At 41.6% G+C, this 22,407-nt stretch overlaps 1 protein-coding gene and 1 pseudogene across 1 annotated transcript in view; one reads left to right on the forward strand and one right to left on the reverse strand.

Moving 5' to 3' along the window:
* The window catches only part of LOC102865519 (core histone macro-H2A.2-like), a 71,048-nt gene extending 65,326 nt beyond the window's left edge, over positions 1-5,722 (reverse strand). Inside the window, exon 1 of the mRNA XM_006888985.1 lies at positions 5,325-5,722. The gene's annotated coding sequence lies outside the window, so the exon portion shown is untranslated. The remainder of the gene's footprint in view (positions 1-5,324) is intronic.
* A 15,939-nt stretch (positions 5,723-21,661) lies between these two features.
* LOC102863385 lies at positions 21,662-22,186 on the forward strand (annotated as a pseudogene).
* The last annotated feature ends 221 nt before the right edge of the window (positions 22,187-22,407 follow it).

Raw genomic sequence — 22,407 nt, forward strand, 5'->3', positions numbered from 1 at the left:
TCTCTGAGTGGCAGAAATGGTTCAGCACTTGACGGTTAACCAAAAGGCAGTCAGAATCAACCCAAAAACCCCTCAAAAGGAAGAGATGGCAATCTGCTGCTTTCACAGACAGGAAAGTCCTATAGAATGTACTACTACGCTGACTCCCATGGGGATGCCTCTATAGCAGCTGGTCTAGTTTCTCTCTCTCTCTCTCTCTCTCTCTCTCACACACACACACACACACACACACTGTGATCAAGTAAATTTCAACTCAGCAATTCTCCATCAGGTTTCTGATGCTTTCTCTTGCAGAGCAGCTGGTGGATTTAATTCCCTGATCTTTCAGTTGTTATGTGCTCCGGCTTTTCCTTTCAGTTAGCAATCCAATATTTTATAAACGACTCCACTAGAAGGGAGTTCTGGTGGCTTAGTGGTAAGGAATTGCGCTGTCAACCCAAAGGTACAAGGATCGAATCTGCCAGCTGCTCTGCAGGAGAAAGGTGAGTAATCCCCTTCCTTGTGACTGTCTCTGAAAACCCGCTGGAGAGTTAGACACCTATGGGTCGGTACCACCTTGATGGTACACAACAACAATATGCCACCAGGATTCCTTGTATAGAAATAGTTTGAGCCTCAAGTAACCATACACACAACTTTCAGTTGTGATTTTGCTTGTTGCTTTTAAATGAAGGAAGGAATATATAGATACTATACTTCTCTTATGTTGTTATTGTTACGTGCCGTTAAGTCAGAAATGACTCATAGCTGACTCTTCAGCAGGTTTTTAGAGGCAGTAAATCACATGGGAGGAGACTGGCCATCTTTCTGTTTCTATAGGGAATCCTAAATAAGACAAGACTGTCACTATCTTGAGCGTATTTCTGTTTAATTCTCCACTTATTTAAAAATCAACTATTATACCACAGTGTGTGGAGTTGTGTGTGTAAGTTACATGAGGCTCAAACTCAGTAACATTTTTCTTTCCTTTCTTGTTAATCTTTGAAGCTGGGATGAAGGAGCGGCAGTGAAATCCCAATGCTGGGAGTCACAGAGTTTGTGGGGAACCCTCAGGACAGAGAACACTTGTGTTTTTAACTAGACTGGGCACCTTGGGGCCCCTCTAGGTCTAATACTGAATTCCCCAAATCAAACATAAACAAATTGGCCTCTAAACACAAAAGAGAAAAATGCCATCTGCCTAGGAATTCACAATCATGGAAATCTTAAGATTCAGAGGATTTCATCAAACCATAATCAAATAAAAAACGACTTGGGAGAGCACCTGGTCCCTTATTTCTAATTTTGGAGTCCCTAGACAGTGCTCAGGCCTTTCGTTCATAGGGTCGCTATGAGTCGTCTACAACTCGACGGCACCTAACATAACAGACTGAACAAATAATTCAGGAGTTCATCTACTAGTAACTGAAAGGTTGGTAGTTCAGGTCCAGCCAGAGTGACTCAGAAGGCCTGGCAATTTACTTTCAAAAAAATCACTTATGAATCACAGTTCTGCTCTGAATCACATGAGGCTAAAATATGTTGGAGTTAACTCAATAGCCACTGATGGTGGTGGTATAAACTCCCAAATTATCTGTTTTCTAGAATATTAGAAAGCAGTTAAGAAGAATGGGGCAAATCTATATATATGAAGATAGAAAGGTCACCAAGACATATCAATAATAAAAAAAGCTAATTATAAAACATTGAATATGATGTGGTACCAGTGATGTAAAATGAAATAAAGCCACACATTTCTGTAAGTAAAAATGCACACGTAACTCCACAGGAAAGATCTGGAAGAAGATACCTACTACACCAGACAGACTTCAAGCAGGCTTGTAAGGAGGATTTTAATCACATTATTATTTACAGGCATCCTTAGCTATTATTTAGAATACTCGAAAGTTTAGAAGTTGATTTAATTTATATATTGCGTGGATAACTACATACAAATAATAATTTAAAGGCTACCAGTAAGATGTAATTAAAGTCACAAACTGCTATCATAATTTTCAAAGAGAGAGAGAAAAAAAAAATCAAGCTGGAGGGGAGGGAGGAAACTGGCCTAGACTTTATGAATAATTAGCAGGGTTTGAATGCAGAAGGGAAAGCACAAGCCAGGGAGAAGGGTATCCGATGCATACACTGTGTTTTAACAGATTTCAATAGCTGATTTTTCAGAAGTAAATCGCCAGGAACTTTTCCCCCCAAGGCACCTCTGGGTATTCTTGAACTTTCAACCTTTCAGCAAGTAGCTGAGCATGTTAACTGATCGCATTATCCAGGGACTCCTGAGTTGACATTGCTATCTCTTACTGATGGCTGTGAAGATATCTTCAGTTTGACAGAGCTACCAGCACCCTGCAAGGAACAATCCGGCACACGCTGGGCACATGCACACCTGCATCTCTAGGACACAGACCAAAAAACCAAATCCACTGGCATCTCAGGGGGAGTTCATCCCACTGCACAGCAACCTTCACAAATCAGCTTTCCGAAGCTACAAATCTTCAGAGGAGGGCACTGCTCCTCCTTCTCCTTCAGAGTGGCTGGAGGCTTTAACTGTTAGTTAGTAGCCCAACTCATAACTGAGCACGCTACCAGATTCCTTCAGGTTATATGCCGACAACTGCAATCACGGTTCATAGAAGAAGAAAGCAGATTACTAGTTTTAATAGTGCCAAACTGCCTTCCAGATCAACTGTGTCAATTTACAACTTTTCTGCAGCGTAAGTATGTTCAGTCTGTACCTGTTTGTCCACTCGCTGGCCAACATTACTCATTCTTACTTTGTTTTATCTGGATAGAAAATGCTCAGCGGGGTAGACTGGCATTGTGACTGCAAGAGCGAGGATGCTGTGCGATGGGGCAAGGTTTGAATTTGTTGAGTTATGGTCCACAGTGTGAAGGCACCCCACAACACACTAAAAATTCTTTATCTCCTCAGCATGGAGTCAATACACTCACCGAATGATCTCTCAACCACAATCCCTCTGCCCATCTGTGCAATGTACAGTTGAAAGCATTTGGCGCGATCACATCTGCCTCTAAGGTTTATTTAAGATGAAATCAATTTTTAAGCAAGTTGGTTGGATCCTTGTGCATCCCCCCTGGACAAGTTAGAGATAGCTTTCATTTCAAGTTGTCTAAGTCAGGGTTTGCCTCCCTGGCTTTGCTGGCAGGAGACAGGGACAGCAGACGGGTTGACTCAGACAATAGCTAGCAGGGTGTCCTGCTGGGAAACAGCAGACCAGAGGCGCCTCAAAAACCCTGGGAACTAGACAGAAGATGGAATGGTGTGGGAGTAGGGTCAGAGTTTTTGGAACATTCTGGATCTAGGGAGGTAAATTCTTTTATAGAGTTTTGAAACCAGGGAAACCATTAATAATGCAGAAAGCAGAGCAATAAATGGATCCAGGTGAATCACTAACAGGGTAGCAAAGGCAACAGAGGAGAAATGTTCTTAAAGAAAATGTAGATACACGCAGGGGGTTTAAAGGTGTGGATTGTGTGATATGAGATAAGCTTGTTGTCCAGGTAGTGCCTGTATTTATTTATCTGATAGTCTTGGTCTAAAATAAGTATGAAAATCAGTGACCATGATTCCAAATTTTTTTCAAAGCTCAGAACCTTCAGTTAACAAATATTTTCTAACAAAGGATTAAGAGATGACTCACTTAAATAGGAAAGAGCTGAGGTTTATTTGTAGTTTCATTTGTTTCACACAGGAACTGTTTCTAAATAAGAAACAGCATCACTGAACACTCATTTTCACTCTTAATAAGGTTTCTTTTTGCTCTCACCTACTGAACCGTTTCAATGGCAAACACAAATCAAAGAGGAAACCATTTGCCAAGAGGGACTGAGTACCTCTAGGGACCGGCTCCTGAAATCTAAGGGGGTTGCCTAGAAGGGGGCCTTGGTTTTGAATTCCCCTGAGCTGATCAGATGGATGTAGTCTTAGGAGAATGTAATAAAGGAACTGCCTTCAAAATTAGGGCTAAGGCTTTCTCACCTCACTTCACACACGCACAGGGACCTGCGCTGGTTTCTCAGCCCATTTCTTCTCACTTTTTTCAATCCTTTGCCCACTCTAGGGGGGGCTTTTCAGTGGAGCCCCTCTGAAAAGTCATCGCCAAGACACTCCAGCAACTAACAGGGCCTATATCAAGGCCACTGCAATCCATTTCAGGCCAGGAGCAATCAGCCTTTGAAATGTCCTGGAGAAAATGGTTCATTTGTCCCTTTTGGGGTTCAGTGGTCCTGGAGCCATTGTTGTGGAGGAACAAAGGGGGGCAGGAGCTGGGGGCGCCCCCCCGAGGCCTGGCGAGAAAAGACACCCGTGGGGGTGATTTTGGAGGCAGACGAGGCCTCACGCACGGTCCGTGGCCGGAGAGCGAACTGGGCGCCCGGAGGCAGGGCCGGTCCCCCGCCCGCCGCGCCCCGCACTGCGCCCAGCGCAGCCCTTTCGGCGCCGCAGTCACTTTACTTTTATCCCCTTTATTCTTTTTTTTTTTTAGATCTCTTTCTTACTCTCTTGTTATTCTTTTTTTTTTTTTTTTTTCCTTTTTCCCGCGCAAAGCGAGAACCTGAGATTTGTCGGAGGAGCCGCCATTTCCCGGGGAAAGCGCAGCGCACGTCGGCTCCGGGCGCCCCGGAAAGGGAACCGGAGGGGAGTGCCCGGCCCCGCGCCTTCCTCCGCGCGGGCACCCGGGGCGCACGCCTGCCGGCCGGGGCGGCTGCACCCTTCCTCGCCTCGTCGCCGGCGTCCCCGGCCTGACCTTCCCGGCGCAGCCCGCCCCCGGCCCCTTCTCTCCGCCCGGCGCCCCTCCATTGTCATCCGGAGCAGCCGGCACCCCGCCTGGGCACCTCGGAGGCCCCGGAGCGGCCTTGCCCGCTCTCGCTCGGCCCCTCCACGGCCCCTCGCCCCTGCCTGGTCCCCCTCGGCCGCGCGCCTCCCTTCTTCCTCTTCTGTGCCCTGAACTCCGCATCCCCGGGCTTCCCCCGCCCCAGTTTCGTCCGGGGGCCTCGACTCTAGCCCGCATCCCCTCTCCCTCCCTCGTGGCCCTAGAAGCCCCCAGCCCCTCGCTGGCCCCAAGAATTGTACTGTTCCTTAGTAGCCCCCCCCCTTTATTTCCCGAGGAAGCAAGTTAGGCATCTTTAAGAATTAATCTTGATTTCTGCTTAGGGAGGGGTTGATTATTGGGGGTGCGCCCGCAGGGGCTGTGGGGAGAGGCCGAGGTGGCTCTCTCCGGCCCCTCTCGCACTGCCCCCGTGGCGCGTTTTGTTTGCAGACCCTGGAGCCCCACGAAACAATAATGCCATGGCCATGGCGGGCTCACCTGGTGCTGCGCCGCCGGCTCGGGCGCCCCGTGCGCTCCGCGCGCCCCTCGCCGGGCGCAGATCGGCCCGCGCGGCGCGGTGCGGGGCAGGACTCTTTGCCTTTCTTTGGGTTCGATCTGTGCGTGTCAATGGCGGCAAGCGGCAGTTCTCCGGGCCTCGGATGGTAGCGGGGGGAGGAGGAGGAGGGAGAAGGGATTGCTCCTTCTCCACATAACCACCTCTAGGAGGAGTCGCTCAGCCTCATCCCCCGCCAGCCCAGGCTCCGACGGGTCCGGGGCTTTCGCGGGGCTTGATGAGCTATTGTCCTTCAGGAGCGTTAATGAGGAAGCCGCACGGCCTCCGCGTTTCTGGCTCGCGAAGCTCCTGGATGCGCCTGGGGCCTCTTGCTAAAATCAGGCTCTCCCCAGTGCCAGAGACGGAGGCGCTCTGGTCACCATCCTGTCTCCCAGAGGCAGCAACCACCTTTGGTGGAGAAGGTGGAGTGGGCGTTCGTTCATCGGGCACTTCTTTCACCTTAGAAGGTGAAAGTAGACAGAGACCACCTTTGATGATGTCTTTAAATCATTACAGATATATTAACATATGTCCACCGCCGGGAAGGTAGCAGTCACAGCCACAAGACCAGAATATTCGTGTCTGTTAATTCTTTTAATACATGAAGATCGCTTTAGAATCCCCTGGTGCATAAAATCTGGAGTAGCACATGCATGTTTTGGTGATTGTGTGCTTGCTTCACAACGTGTTAACTCCCAACAGCCCTGTGGACATCAGTAGGAGGCTATTGTCTTAAGGACCCATTTTTATTAGTTTCTACAAAACACATTTTTATGGAGAGGAGGTGTTGATTGGATCCTTCATGGTGGTCTCTTTGTAGGTGAAGATGTTGGCCAGGTCTCCAGGCTTGCTTGGAGGGTGAGTCAAAGGCGTGTGTGTGTGTGTTTCGGTGGGAAACGCTAATTTGCTATGAACCGTCCATGCCTCTCCTCAGATTTCTCTATGAGGATTGTGAGAAGTAAATTTTTGATCCCTTCAAAAAGAGAAGCCTCTGTGAAAACAGAATCCTTAGCACTGGCCAAATGGAAGCTTTTCAAAGCTGCTTTCATTTGCTAACATATGTGTTATTTGCTTCTGTCGACTTGTAAATATTTAGGCAATGGGGGACCTCCGATTGCCTGAGGAGGAGGGACCCAACGGCCGTCCGCATTTATGCTTATTAATCAAGGCTCTTGAGGACATTACTAGTGTTTTAGAACATGTGCATTTTAAACAAGTGTTCTGCTGAGAAACAGCATCATGCATACAGCATCAAGGCATAAATAAACCTTTTCTCTTTTTAAACCCGTTATCTCATGTGGCTTTGCAATGTCTCCTGGTCCTGAAGATCTTGGCTTATTGACTCTTCACTTCTTAAGCGTTCTATTCTGACTTTAGGCAGTAGTGCTATACTTGGATTTTAAATGTACTTTCTAGGCCAGAAGTCCAGTCAAGATAAGTCTTCTTTCCCCAAGACATAGATTAAAAGAGCTTCAGTTGGTCTTCTGGAACATCTCCTAGGGTTTTCTTGCCCCATTCTTGGTGGAAACATTTACTTTCCTTCCTATATATATTTATGATGCTTGTTCTTGATGATATACAGTTGTGGTTCAGGGTAGAATTCTCACCTGCAATAGTGGACACCAAGGGAGTCCTGGTGTCAAGGAAGCTGCTCTGCATACCCAAAGGTTTTCAGTTCAAATCCACCAACTGCACAGCAGAAGAGAGATGAGCAGACTCCTCCAGTGTGATTAAAACTGCCTCTGATGTCCATATTTATTGCTGTATTATTCACAATAGCGAAGAGATGGAAGCATCGTAAGTGCTCATCAACAAACGAATGGATAGAAAAATAATGGTACATCTACGCAGTGGAATACTACGCAACATTAAAAACCAATGAAATAGTGTAACATTACACAACGTAGGGGAGCCTTAAGGACAGTATGCTCAGTGAAATAGCTCAGTCACAAAAGGATATGCATTGCTCAACAGCACTATTATAAAATAGGACAAACATGGGGGGATTGGAGAAGAAAAGGGCAAAAAAGTGGATAGATAATGAACACTGCATTAGAACCGATGAGGGGAAGAACTATCTGAAAGGAATATATGATTATGCATGAGAACAATTTAGAACAAGGATGTATTATGGGGTGGGCTGGGGGGAGAGTGAGGAAAGGAGGGTAGAAAATGTGCAACAGTGAATAAATAAAAAAAAATATATAAAAGTGCTTCTGAATATCTGCCAGAGAGTCCGCTATGGGTCGGTACCGACTTGATGACACCCAGCAAACAACATACTAGTGACCAGGATTGATTCCCAGTCAATGCACCTCATACATATTGTTGTTATTGATTGCTGTTGAGTCGAGCACGACTCATAGCAACCCTATGGACAGAAGACCTGAAGCCTTTCTATAACAATCATTGTTTCTCAAAGTTCATAGCATTTCTAGAGGCATGTTCTTTAGGAAGTGGATGCCACTCCTGCTTCCAATATATAGTCATCACTTATCTGTCAGTGGAGGCTCGTGCATTGCTGTGATTTCAATAACACTTCCAGACTAGGTGGGAAAAATTACCTGATACCCATTTCCAAAAATCTGCCAATGAAAACCTTGTGGATCTGCAACCAATCTGGATCCGGCATAATTTTATTTCCTCTGAGTATGAGATCAAGTGTCACCAAGAGTCAGGGATGGAATTCCCTACCAGAAAACCAGCAGGTCAACATTAGGAGATAGGAGCCATGTGGGATGTTTGAAAAATGCTTCTACCCGATGACCTCATGAGCCAGACTGGCTGAAATATTGAATCAGTGTGTTTTAGAATCACATTTTCTTTGCAAGAATGGCATACATGGTCATTCTTGTGTGGATTATTTATGACTTATTTTATGTGGTATGTGAGAAAAGCTGGGTCTGAGGAATGTGCTAGTCAGAATTCTCCCTTTTCATACTGATTGGTTTTTTTTAACTAGTACAATTACAACTCAGAAAAATTAATAGAACCTCAGCTCTTTGGTTTCATAATATTAACTGGATTTTGGTTTTGGTGTTTTTTTTTTCTTTCTTTTCTTGTTGTGTACCATCGACTGGCACAGGAGGAGATTGCCCCTTCTTCTCCAGCGGAGCATCTAGTGAATTCAAACCATGGGCCTTTGGGATTACAATGCAGTGTCTTGCCACTAGGCCACCAGAGCGCCCAATACTTACTGGCTTTTAGACCAGAAGGGATGATAGAGTTCATCTGGTCCCTTTTATGTTGTTATGAAGCAATCTGGTAGTGAAGTGGCTTAGCTAAGGCCAGGCAGGTAATTAGTGGCAAAGCATCTACTATGTTCCCTGGTACCCAACTAGTGTGTGTCGTTTTCACCAATTACAAATGCTTCAGGGCATATTATAGGCGATATTTGTTTGTTGTTGTTATGTGCCGACAAATCGCTTGAGACTTATAGAGACCCGATGTACAGTAGCCCTGAAACCTGCTCTATCCTGTGCCAATCTTATTGTCTCTGACACACCTGCCCAGTCACTGAATCAGTCCATCTCATCGAGGCTCTTCCTCTCTTGCACTGTACCTCCACCCTCCCAAGCATGACGTCCCTCTCTAAGAACTGGCCCCTCCTTGCAACACGCCCAAAGTATGTCAGAATCCTTGCTCCAAGGAGCAGCCCAGTTTCACCCTCTCCAGGACAAACTTTTTATTCTCCTGGCAGCCCATGGAATATTCAATACTATTCTCCAGTACCACAGCTCAAAGGTATCTGTGCTCTTTCTGCCATCCCATACTCATAGGTGATAAGTAAATTAATATGCCCATCATGGTAAAATTGCACATATTTCTACCCCTGAAGAAACATGTAACACTGATTATACAATATTGCACAAATAACATATGTTTTAATGATATAATTAACATGCAAAATGCATATTAATTACACAGTTGCACATTATGTGTATTAATTATATAATTGATACACATTTTGTATAATTGCACACTTATGCACTGTATCTCTTATATTAATTACACAATTAAAAGTCATTTAAATGAATTAACGTGATTATAAGTCCATCACTAATTTTGAGTTTTTTCAGTAGCCTCCGCACAGGGAGTCTCTGACGTGTTGAATAACAATAAATGATGATAATGATAAAAGGTGAGCTTACTGAAAAGGAGTCCTTTTCACACAATGTGTAAATGCTTGACTGCTAAACAAAAGGTTGACAGTTCAGACCCACTCAGTGCCTCTTTGAGCTCTAGTGAAGCTGCACTTTAACCCTTCGGTTCGAATTTACCAGCTGCTCTGTGGGAAAAGGATGGCAATCTCCTTCTACATGATTTACTGCCTCTGAAAACGTGGTGGACTCACATACACAATGGTGGCTCTTTAGTAGAAAGACCCAAGGATCTGCTCTGAAGAATGCCATCCAGAAAATGCTGTGAGACAGTTCTACTCTGTCACTCACGGTCACTATGGGTCAAAAATCAACTCAGGCGGGCGTAGATAAATGGTGATTCATTTTATAAAGCGCAGTGTATGGGAATATGAAACAAATGTGGGTGAGGAATGTGTGAGGCAATGAATATGGAGTTTGTATGCAAACCAATATAAAATAAAGTTTTTAAAAATCAACCCAATAGCTCAACGCCACCACTTACTGAGTGTATGGAGCACTGTGTCAAGCATTTTACTCCAATTAATCTAAGTGGTGGGAACTATTAGCTTTTTTTTTAATAAATGGGGAAACTGAGGCAGAGATCTAATGAACTTGCCTGGTTACAAAATTGAAAAGTGTCAAGTCATTGCCTTAATTGGATGATTAGGACGCGCAGGAGCCTCCTAGAAGCTAAATTACTAGATCCATTTGCTTCTGACAAAGGCATTTTGCATTTAGTGATTTGACTCCCTCAAGGAGTCAGCAAAAGTCCAGTTGCAGAGGGCTTGGATGGTTATAATTGCATTAAAAATATTTTCTTAACCCTGGATTTGTATGTATGCATAATATTATGACTTAGCAACTCTGATGTCTAGTAAAGATTTCATTGAGATGTAGCATGAATGACTTCTTTGTTTAAAACAGACATGTCACATGTTTGTTTTGTGGGTTTTTTTTTAAGTTGCCTCATTCATTGCCACTAAATTGAAGTAAAAATGTAGATTTTCAGAGGCTGTAAATTACACAGGAGAAAAGAGCCATTTTACTCCTGCTGAGCAGCTGGTGCGTTTGAACCACATGCCTTTGGGTTGGTAACACAACTCCTTAGACACTAGGCCACTAGACACTTGGATATTAATTTTATTTTTTAAGCTAGAAATATGCTAAGTCTTTTCTGTTGTATTTTATTTTGTGTTTTACTGTGATCTGAGTGAAGGTTTACAAGTCACATTGGTTTTTCATTCAATTATTCATATACATTTTGGTTTATAACATTAATGACAATTGGTTAAAGTAGCTAATGAAGGACGATAATCAGCCCCTTGTTGTATATTACCTTTCCCTTCACACAACTTAACAAGTTCCTGTTGTCTGATTACTAATTTTCCCTCCTCTCTCTCTGCCTTCCTTTCTCTAGTATCTATCGAAGGACGGCTCTGTGTGTAAACCCTTTCTTAGCTTTTTATAAGTGATTTTTTTAAAAAAAAATTATCCTTTTGAGATTGAGTTATGCCATTAAGCATAATTTCCTCTGGATTCATCCATGTTATGCAATGTTTCTTAAATTCTTTATCATTCTTTAAACAGTGACTGTAACTGGTGTGACACTTTTGCTTTGTTTTTTAAGCTAGTCAGATTCAGCAGTGGGGGGTTGTAGAAACTTTTATTTTCTTAATCTTGCACTGATGGCTTTGAGATCTTGATAATTCAGGGAAAGCAATTATGTCTTTAATATAGGGCACATGGGCAATTATTATGTCAACAAAGCTGATTTTTGGTATTTCTGGTCTAAAGGAACATCTTGGTCTCTAACAAAAGAAATGCTTTACTGGTCTCAATTCCTAACAAACAGATTCCCAACCCCTCAAAAAACCCCACCCCTAAAATATGTTCTTTTTTGTCCCAAGTCCCAATTCTTGGGTTTTGAGAGAATTGTTCTATATGAGTAACTATACGTGTGTTCTTCTCTCCATGAATATCTGTTTTATATGTGTGTTTTGTGTGTATATATGTTAAAAAATGGGTTATAGCTGAGATTTTAATAGGTTCTGAGTTAAGTCTGGTTTAGAATGTAAAGGAATGTACTGTGGTTTCACATTTAACCTGTGAGTTGTCTTGCAAAGGAAAAGAAAAGATTTCAAGTTTTTAAGCCAAATACATTAGAGGTCTCAATTATGCAAAGTTGTGGTTCGGAAAACGAGGCATGTGGTATCATTGGCTTTAAAGGAAACAAAACCTGGGGCTAGGGAGAGCGTGCCAGTTGGTATCTTGCTCTGTTCAATAGCCGAGCCCCTTGGGAAAGATTGTCCCATTACCTCCAGGACAATTGTGGTGGGGGTGGCAGCAGGCATCCAGAGAATTTGGGCCTTGGCATCCGTGCTGAGTGATCTGTGCAATCTGGCCTCACACCTAAACATAATTACTCTCTGCAATAGACCCATTCATTCACAGAGAATGGGGGCACTGATTTTCCAAATCCACAAAAGCAGAATACCATAATAAAAAAAATAATTTATTTATACAAATGGTGTGTTTTCACAAAGGCCATCTGTCAGTTGACTCTCCGATCTAAAACAAATCTGTTTGTTACCCAGAAGAAATAACATGTCTGTTGAAAAGGATTTATGGACGTCAGGCTGCCCAATCCACCAGCCCTTGGTATAATAGAAACTATTTATGATGTATTTACTTCTAAGGGAGTGCTTTGAGTGGAAACTATTACTTGTAGAGTATGGTAATTAATTTTTCATTATCTCAAAGCCAAGAAATGGGGCCCAGTTGCATTTGTTAAGATTGAGGCATGAGAAGCATGTTCCTTCTTCTTCTTATTTTTTTTTTTAAAGTCAGTAGAAAAGTGCTGATAGAACTCTGTCCTGTTGTGGTGGCCCGTTGCTCTGGGGAGTGGGTAAAAAGCCTGAAGGTTAAACTCATGCCCTTGATTTTTTTTTTTAATAAGAAAACATATAATTCTTGCGTGATTCTGGACATTTGACCTGCAGGCATTATTTATGGCTGTTATTAAAAAATTAGATTTTACAGTTAATCATACATGATAAAAAGGGCAGCATTTGCCTAGAGAAAAAGACCAGAGGGCAGAAAAATATAAGAAAGAAGGATGAATGGAGATGAGAAGCACTGGGATGAAGTAGAGAGAGTGCTGTTACAATGGGGATTGTAATCAATGTCATGAAACATGATGCTTATGAGTTTCTGAGTGGAAAACAAGTTTTCTCTGTAAACTTTTGCTCAGATCACAATAAAAAGTGGGGGGAAAAAGGAAAGTTAGATTTTATGATAAACACCAATGAAGAAAAGCACTCTGCCAGTCACAACAGAAATGAATAAAGATGACCGCTTTTTCTTTGCCCCTACCCTCTCTCCACAAGTAATCTAATACATTTAACTAATAATTCTATTTAAGAAACTGAGCTGGGTCACATGACAACTACAAAAAGTCGTGTTTCTCTTAAGAAGCTAACAATTGACCTGATTGCTATCTTGTGCTGGTAGACAAAGAAATTTCCTTGAAATTATCAAAGAAAATTGATTAATGATAGTCATTAGTTATCATTGGACACTGTTCTTAACTGATACCTAATTCTTACATTTTGGTTTCTGAAGAGTCTTTAAAATGTTTTATTCTGGGTTTTCCCCTTAACTGTTACATTTTATCTATTTTTTTATTTCTCTTTCCCACTTAAAAAATAGGTAGTACTTGAACTTGGTACAAAAATCAAAAGGCACACACAACAGTGGGTAATCAAAGGAATTATTTACAAGTGTGTCCTCAGGGCAGTCAATTGCTGCTCCAAGGTAACCAAATGACCAGTTTCTTGTGTGTTTACATGTACTTTTCCTCCATGTTCCTCTTTATGTATGTCTTTGGGTGACAAAACTCAGTGGTGCTACAGCAGAAAGGTGTTGGAACACGTCTTGGAGGTATTCCATGCTGTAACCCCTTCTAAATCACAGTCCTGATCTGATATACAGGAAGGCTCCTCAGGGATGTAGTGTACTTTGAAAATACATATGGACTCTCTGACAGTGGTAGGTTGCTTGTTGCTCAATGTGGAGCCTGTGTTTGGCTCATCATCTCTGGTTCTTTGGACTTGAGCCAGCAGCCTGCCATACTGCCTGTTGACCTTGGATTCTCCAGACTCTGCAGTCAGCATCTCGTCTTCTCACCCATTGATCTTGTGTTCCTCAGCCTCTGCAGTTACGTGAGTCAAGGGAAACTTCTATCTTGATGTCCAATTCATGGACCTGGGATGTCCAGATTCATGGACCTGACATTCTTCTACATTCTTCTGTCAGTTGGTTGATCTGCAGTGGCTTGTACATAGCTGTGATGATGGAAGCAATGGCACCAGTATTCCAAATATTAGCGGAGTAACCTATTTCAGTGGAGCATCCACACTGCAACAGATTATGAAGCAGATCAGATCTTCTACTTCTAAGAAGATAAGGGTCCTTGAAAATCCTGTATGTCGCTGCAGAATGCTGTCTATTATAGTGCCAGAAAACGAGGCACTCAGGTTGGAAGGCACTAAAAATAATGACTGGAGAAGAGCTGCTTCCTCAAAGCTGAATCAACTTTAATGAAGTAGGAGGAGTAAAGCTTTCAATCCATCTAAACATTAATTTGCTGATATGGAATAACTCAAAAATAAGAACAGTTACAAATGTCCATTAATAATTTGTGGAATGTATGAAGTATGAATCTGGAAAATCAGAAGTTGCCAAAAAAGGAAATGGAACACATCAAGATTGACATATAAACATTACTGGTTGGAATGGACTGGTATATGTCATTTGAATTAGACATAGTCTACCATGCTGGGAATGACAAACTGAAGATGAATAACCTCACATTCATTATCAAAAGGAACCTTTAAAGATTTGTCCTAAAGTACAATGCTATCAGTAGTAGAATAATTGTCATACATGACCAAGGAAGACCTGCTGATATGACTATTCCTCAAAATTATGAACCAAACACTAAAGCCAAAGATGAAGAAAAGGAGGATTTCTACCAACTTCTGCAGTTTGCAATTGATCACACACATACTCAGAATACACTAATAATAATAATATTAATAATAATAATAATAAGTAATTGGAATGCAAAAATTGGAAACCAAGAAGGACTGGTAATCAGAAAACACGGCCTTGGGAACAGAAATGCAACAAGATTGTATGCTAGAATTTCGTATGACTGATGACTTAGTCATTGGAAATGCCTTTTTAGAAAAACAAATTTCTAAAAACTGTTTAAAAGAGATATATAACTAGGTATTTCTGTCATCACAGGAGACTAGAGCGAGGGCTACATGGTGGAGGGGACCTGGGGGAGGGTTTGTAAAACAATGAAAGAATCTTGTCTTTTACTTTTCCATAATTTTTGACTCATGTACTTATAACTTGTTAGTCAAATTTGTGTCTTCTAGGTTGCAACACCCCCATGATACATCTTCAAGGATATGAACATGTATGGCCAAGCACAATCAATAAGAGTGCATCTAAATTCCAAAATCAATCTCCATAATAGTCTATGTGTTTCCTACTGCCAAAGGGGCCCTTTAGAGTAGTGAGAGAAGATCTTCACCCTGAAACCCACAGCGTCCCTTTTCAGCAGGAAGTAGCTAAGAGAATACGCCATCCCCTTTTCCTTATGACGCAGGGTGAAGTCTCTCTCAGGGAGGAGTGATAGGGAATGGCAAGGGACACACTGACAAAGAAGAGTAATCAGAACTGGCTTTGACAAGCACTGTGGCATTTGGACAAGAACAAACTGGGAGGAGGGTAGAGAGAATAGTGCAACAATGAATGAATGGAAACCCAAAATCTCTGTAAATGTTTATGAAAATTACTAAAATATAATTATAGAAAAAAAAGAAAAACAAATTTCAACCATACACATAGTTGTATATGAAATATACAGGGATCAAATAAAACTACATCTGTGGTAAGCCACAGTGGAGAAGCTCAATAACAGCAGTCAGCGCAAGGCCAGGACAGAACATCAGTTGCTCATAAGTAAGTTCAAACTGAAGCTAAAGAAAAATAAGTCTGCAAAAACCAAAATACAAACTTGAATATATATCCCAAGTGGATTTAGAGAGACTCTCAAGAATAGATTTGATTCATTAAACATTAATGACCAAAGACCAGACATGTTATGTGATGACATCAAGAAATTATACATGATGAAAGTAATTAAAAATACAGTAAAGAAAGTAAAGACTGAAGTGGATGTCAAAAGAGAGTCTGAAATATGAAAAATTCTGGAATTATAAAACCAAAAGATAAGTACACACTCAACAGTTCTCAAGCTGAAAGAACTGGAAAAAAATTGAAGCCTCAAGTCACATGATTGAAAGATTCGATGGGCAAATATTGAATGAAGCAGAAAAAATCAAGAGAAGAAGGAAGGGATAAAAAATAAAATGGAAGAAATATAGAGTCATTGTACTAAAAGTTATTTGTCCATGTTCAATTGTTTTGCATATGCTTAAGAATCAACAGTACTGAAGGAAGAAGTCTAAGGTACAATGACATCAGTGATGAAAAAGAAGGCTCTAGGAACTGAGGGAATACCAATTAAAGTGTTTGAACAAACAAATGCAGCCTTCAACATACTGTTTTATGCAAAAAATAGTTGAAAACTTGAAACAGTTCTCTGGCAAACTGACTGAAAGAAACATGTATGCGGGTGAGCCCATGTGGCCTCTGGGATTGCATCTCTTGCACGTATACCCTTAGGCTAGAGGTTTGATGCCACCCAGAAAGAAGCTATAGTGCATTCATACAATAGATTACTATGCAACATTGGGAAATAAAGAAAAATTGGGGAAATTAAAAATATATATGCTCATTTAAAAAACAAAAAAGTTGATAAAATAGAATATGGAAATTGTTCACTAATATTGTTAGTTTCATATGAAATAAGTTACTTCTTGAAGATAATTTTAAAATGACTGAAGCAGTACATCAACAGGGAACTGCTAGAAATTCAAACTGGGTTCAAAAGAGGCTCTGGAACAATAGCTTTGCTGCTCTCAGGTGGATGTTGGCTGAAAGCAGCATGCCAAAAACATGTTTACTTCTGTTTTATTGACTATGCAAAGGCTTTGTAATATGTGGATCATAAAAAATTACAAATAACATTGAGAAAAATAGGAATTCCAGGACATTTAACTGTACTTATGAGGAACTTGTACACAGACCAAGAGGTAGTCACTTGACCACAGCAAGGGGGATACTGCATGGTTTTAAATCAGGAAAAGTATAGGTTAAGAGTGCATTCTGTTTCTATACCTTTTCAGTCTGTGTGTTGAACAAAAAATTTCAGAAACTGTACTATAGGAAGATGAATGTAGCCTGAGGATTGGAGGAAGACTCTTCAGCAAGCAGAGATATGTAGATGATGCAGCTTTGAGTGCTGAATGTGAAGAAGACTTGAAGCACTTAAAGAAGTATGAATTACACCTCAACACGAGTAAAACAAATGTCCTGACAATTGGACCAATAGGCAACATTATGGCAAATAGAGAGAAAAATTGAAGTTGTCAAGGATTTTCTGGCGTCTATTTTTGTCTTTCACCCCCCTTTTCTGTCTTTCTAATGGCCCTTTGCTTTTTAAAGGTATGTCATTCCATACTCCCAGCCTTGGCCTTGGGCCTGCTTTGCCAGTACCAGCTGCCGAGAGAGCCAGCTGCTGCTTAAGCTCTGATATCTATATGTTTGCATGTCTTTGGGGTTTATGCTTAAGGATACATCACTAATTTGTTGGTTTCTTGTTTTGGGGGAGTATACTCAATGGCACTTAACAACAACAACAACAACAACAACACTCCCATGAGTACAGCATGTGTCTGTCAGTTGTTGTACTAGAGGGACACGCGGGTTGCTGCGATGCTGGAAGCTATGCCATTAGTATTTCAGATATCAGCAGAGTCACCATGGTGGACAAGTTTTGGCTGAGCTTCCAGATTAAGACAGTTGAGGAAGAAAGACTGGTCATCCACTTCTGAAACAACAAGCCTTCGAAATTCCTATGAACAATAGAAGAACACAGGAGTAGAGTCCTCAGATTGGAAGACACTAAAAAAATGACAGACAACAGCTGCAAACATCAGTTACTGATTCAAATATGGAACGTACAAAGTATGAATTTAGGAAGATCTGGAAATTGTTAAAAAAAAGGAACGCATAAATGTAGATCAATATTCTAGGCATTAATGAGCTGAGATGGACTGACATCAGCGACTTTAAATCAGACAGTCATGTGATCTGCTATGCCAGGAACGAAAAACTGAAGAACGGCATTGCATTCATAGTAAAAAGGACCATTTCAAGATCCATCCTCAAGTGCAGTGCTGTGAGTGATAGGATATTATCCACATGTATTCAAGCAAGACGTATTAAGACAACCATTATTCAAATATATGCACCAACTAAAGCCAAAGACGAGGAAACTGAGGATTGAACATGCAATCAAGATTCATTAGGAATACTAATTGGTGACTGGACTGCTAAAGTTGGCAGCAAAGAAGCAGGATTGGTAGTCAGAAATTACGGATGTGGTGACAAAAATGAAGCTGGATGCTGAAGGACTGGATTTTTTGCACAATCAGTGATGTATTAATTGTAGATATCTTTTATAAAAAGCACAAATGGTGACTATAGTCATGGGCTAAACAAAAGTCAGATCAACTACACCTGTGGAAATCGGTGGAAAACTCAATTTCAGCAGTCAAAGCCAGGTCAGGGACTGACTATGGAACAGACCATCAATTACTCTTGTTCAAGTTCAAGTTGAGGCTGAAGAAAATGAAAACAAGTCCAAAAGAACCAAAATATGACCTTGAATCTATCCTACCTGAATTTAAAAATCATCTTTAGAGTAGTTGTGGCATTGAACACTAATGACTGGAGACCAGAGGAATTTTGCGATACCAACCACAAAGGATATCATTCGTGAAGAAATCAGAAGACCACAACAAATGGATGTCAGAAGAGACTCTGAAAATTGCACTAGAATGATAAGCCAAAATAAAGGAAAGACATATCAAAACAAGAGTTGAACAGAAAATTCCAAAGACCAGCTTGAGAAGACAAAACACGTATTATAATGAAATGTGCAAAGAGCAGGAGTCAGAAAATGAAAAAGGAAGAACTTGCTAAGCATTTCTTAAAGTGAAAGAACTGAAGAACAAACAAAAACCTGGAGTAGCAATACTGAAGGATGCTATGCGTAAAATCTTGAAAGATCCAGGAAGCATCGAAAAAAGATACAAGGAATACACAGTCATTGCATCAAAAAGACTTGGCAGATATGGAATGATTTTAAGAAGTAGCACATAATATAATTTGATGGGTGGAGGGAGGGGTGGTAAAGGAAGGAGAAAGACTCAGTATGAAAAACGATGTATACAAGTTTTGTGAGTAAACCAGTGTGAAATAAAAATTTTATATATAAAGAAAAAAGTAGCAGCACATAACCAAGAACCAGTGGTGATGAAGGAAGAAGTTCAAGCTGTACTGAAAACATTGCCAAAAATAAGGCCCCGGGTATTGATGGAATATTAATTAACTATAACAATGGACTTAAGCATATCAGAAATCATGTGGGTGTTGCAGGATAGGGCAAGGTTTTGACTTGTTGTTCATAGGATTGCTATGAGTTATAGCTGACCTGATGGCACACAGCAACAACAACAAAAACAACACAAGAACAATAACAGCATAGTGTTCACAGACACTGTGCAAATCTCTGGTGACTTGATGCTGAGTTTAGGGAAGTAGTTTGGGGTTTGGTGAAACTGCTCTTACTGCTACCTCTTTGAAGGAGTCACTGTAAAATCAATGCTGACGTTTTTCTTTTCACCTTTTTTATTTTGTGAGAGTGAGAGTCCTCGCTGGATTTCATTTGGTTGGCAAAAACAAGTACCAGTGCAAGTCTAATGTTGATCTTTGTAGAAAGGATTGGAAGTAAAGTGAACGTTCAAAACCAGGCTATATGTAAAAATCATGTACAAGTCAAAGGTTAGAATAGATGCAAAACCAAAAAAATTGTATTTTATGTGGGTAAATGAAAATGGTCCATTTGACCTAGTGGTAGGGAGCTGTGCTGTCATTCCAATGTACATGGTTCAAATCCATCAACTGCTCCATGAGGAAAGATGGGCAATCTCTTCCTGTGTGATTTATTGTTATTGTTAGGTGCCATTGAGTCAAGTATGACTCACAGCAACCCTACCTATAAACAATAGATCTGAACTCTATCCCATCCTGTGCCAACTTCACAGTCTCTGACACACTTAAGCCCATTGCTGCAATCACTGTGTCAATCCACTTGGCTGAGGGCCTTCCTCTTCTTCGACGTGCCTCCACCTTTCTAAGCATGATGTTCTTCTCCAAAGAATAGCTTTTCCTAGCAACATGCCCAAAGTATGTGAGACAAACCTGTGCCATATTTACTTCCAGAGAACACTCTGGTTTCACCTTCTCCGGACATATCTATTTGTTCTGTAGACAATCCGTGGACTATTCAGTATTCTTCCTCAACACTATAACTCAAAGCCATAATTTTTTCTTCTGCATCCTTATTTATTGTCCATCTCTCAGCAACATAGCAAGTGACTGAAAAGCACATGGTCTGAATTAGGCTTACCTGAGACCTCAAACTAACATCACTGCTCCTCAATAATTTGGAGAGATCTCCAGCTACAGACTTTCCCAGTGCAATATGTCTCGTGATCTCCAGACTGCTGGTGTCAACTGTGTTTATTATGGATGAAGTAATTGACAAGTTTCAATCTTTTCTCTGTCTATCATGATGTTGCATATTGGTCCAGTGATGAGAATTTTTGTTTTCTTGACATTGAGATACAATCCATATTGAAGGTTGCAGTGTTTGATCTACAGCAAGTGCTTCAAATCCTTTCTACTTTCAGCAAGCAAGGTTGTGTAATACGCATACTGAAGGTTCTTGATGAGTTTTCTTCCAATCTATGTAGAACCTTGCTTTGTTCGCACAACAGCTTCTTGGTCTAGGTCTAGTTTTTACACAGCACAAGTAAGGTTCTGGGATCTTCATTATTTTCCATGTCCATATTAATCATAACTTGTTATGATTCACACAGTCAAATGCCTTTGCATAGTCAATAAAACACAAATAGACATTCTTCTAGTAGTCTCTGCTCTCAGATGAGATCTGTCTGACTTTTGCATTAATATTCCTGGTGGCATGGCCTCTTCTGAATCCAGTTTGAACTTCTGGCAGTTCCCTATCTATGCTAATTAGTTTTGAATTATCTTCAGCAGAATTTTGCTTGTTTGTGATAGTAATGTTTCCACATTCTGTAGGATCACCTTTCTTGGCAATAGGAGAAAATATGGATCTCTTCCAGTTAGTCAGCCAGGCAGCTATCCTCCAACTTTCCTGGTATAGACTGGTGAGCACACCCAGGGCTGCATCTGTCATTTGAAGCATATCAATTGGTGTCCCATTGATTCTTGGGGCCTTGCTTTTTGCCAATGCCTTCAGTGTAGCTTCAATGTCTTCCTTTCTTACCTTTGTTTCTAGATCATATGGTACTTTCTGAAATAGATCAGTGTCTGCCAGTTCTTACTGCCTCTGAAAATTCAAAGGCAGGTCAGTTATGGGTCAGTTCTGACCCAAGAGTACACAACCATAATGACAACGATTTTTTTAAAAGGATTCCTGGATGGGAAATTGTTAATGCACTTGGCTGTTAACTGGAAGGTTGAGGGTTGCATTTCCCTAGAGACATCTTGGACGAGAGATCTGGTAATATTCTTTGGAAATATTAGCCACTAGAAGTGCTGGGAACAGAGTTCTACTCTGAGGCACATGAAGTTGTCAACTTGATGGCAACTATTTGCTTTTTTTTTTTTTTTTAAAAGAAAGTCCATAGAGTTCCCCAGCGGTCCCGTGGATCTGTCTCTTGCTTCAACAATGTTTGGACGGAACAGACCCGGCGACTTCCCCCTTCCAGCCTGCGACTACCCTCCAACTTCACCTCCAGGCGTAACCTTGGGACCATCTTAACCATCTCCTATTTTCGGGACCAGCTAACACTATTTTTTTGTTAGCCCCCAAACCTCGACCAACTATGAGCTCTCAGATCCATCAAAATTATTCCGCCGAAGCAGAAGCTGGCATCAGTCGTCTGGTCAACCTGCACCTGCGGGCCTCTTACACCTACCTCTCTCTGGGTTTTTATTTTGACCACGATGATGTGGCCTTGGAAGGCTTGGACACTTCCGCGAGTTGGCGAAGGAGAAGCTCAAGGGTGCCGAGCGGCTCTGGAAGCTGCAAAACCAGCGCCATGGCCGTGTCCTCTTCCAAGATTTCCAGAAGCCATCCCAGGGATGGGTGGGGTAAAACCCTGGATGCCATGCAAGCAGCGCTGGCCTTGAAGAAGAACCTAAACCAGGCCCTTCTGGATCTGCACTCCATGGGTTCTGCCCATACTGACCCCCATCTCTGTGACTTTCTAGAGAACCAGTTCCTGGATGAGGAAGTGAAACTGCTGAAGAAGATGGGTGACCATCTGACCAACAGTAGAAGACTGGGTGGTCCTCAGGCTGGGCTGGGTGAGTATCTCTTTAAGCGTCTCACCCTCAAGCGCGACTAGGGGCCTGTGGGGACCTGCAGGGGCGAAACCTCTGCATCCCCCTGCCATCAGCAGCAAGCTTCTCTATCCCACCCAGATGTAGAATCTTATCCACCCAGAAACCCCTTGCCCAAGCCTTGGACCAAATGAAACAATAAAGTTTTTTGCAACAGCGTGGGGGGGGGAATGTTCATAAAAAGGATTGTTTAGAGAGGCATATTTTTAGGTTGATGTGCTTTGAA

This window comes from Elephantulus edwardii, unplaced genomic scaffold, assembly GCF_000299155.1.
Source record: "Elephantulus edwardii isolate Elephantulus edwardi_28Jun2011 unplaced genomic scaffold, EleEdw1.0 scaffold00074, whole genome shotgun sequence".
Lineage (NCBI taxonomy): Eukaryota > Metazoa > Chordata > Mammalia > Macroscelidea > Macroscelididae > Elephantulus > Elephantulus edwardii.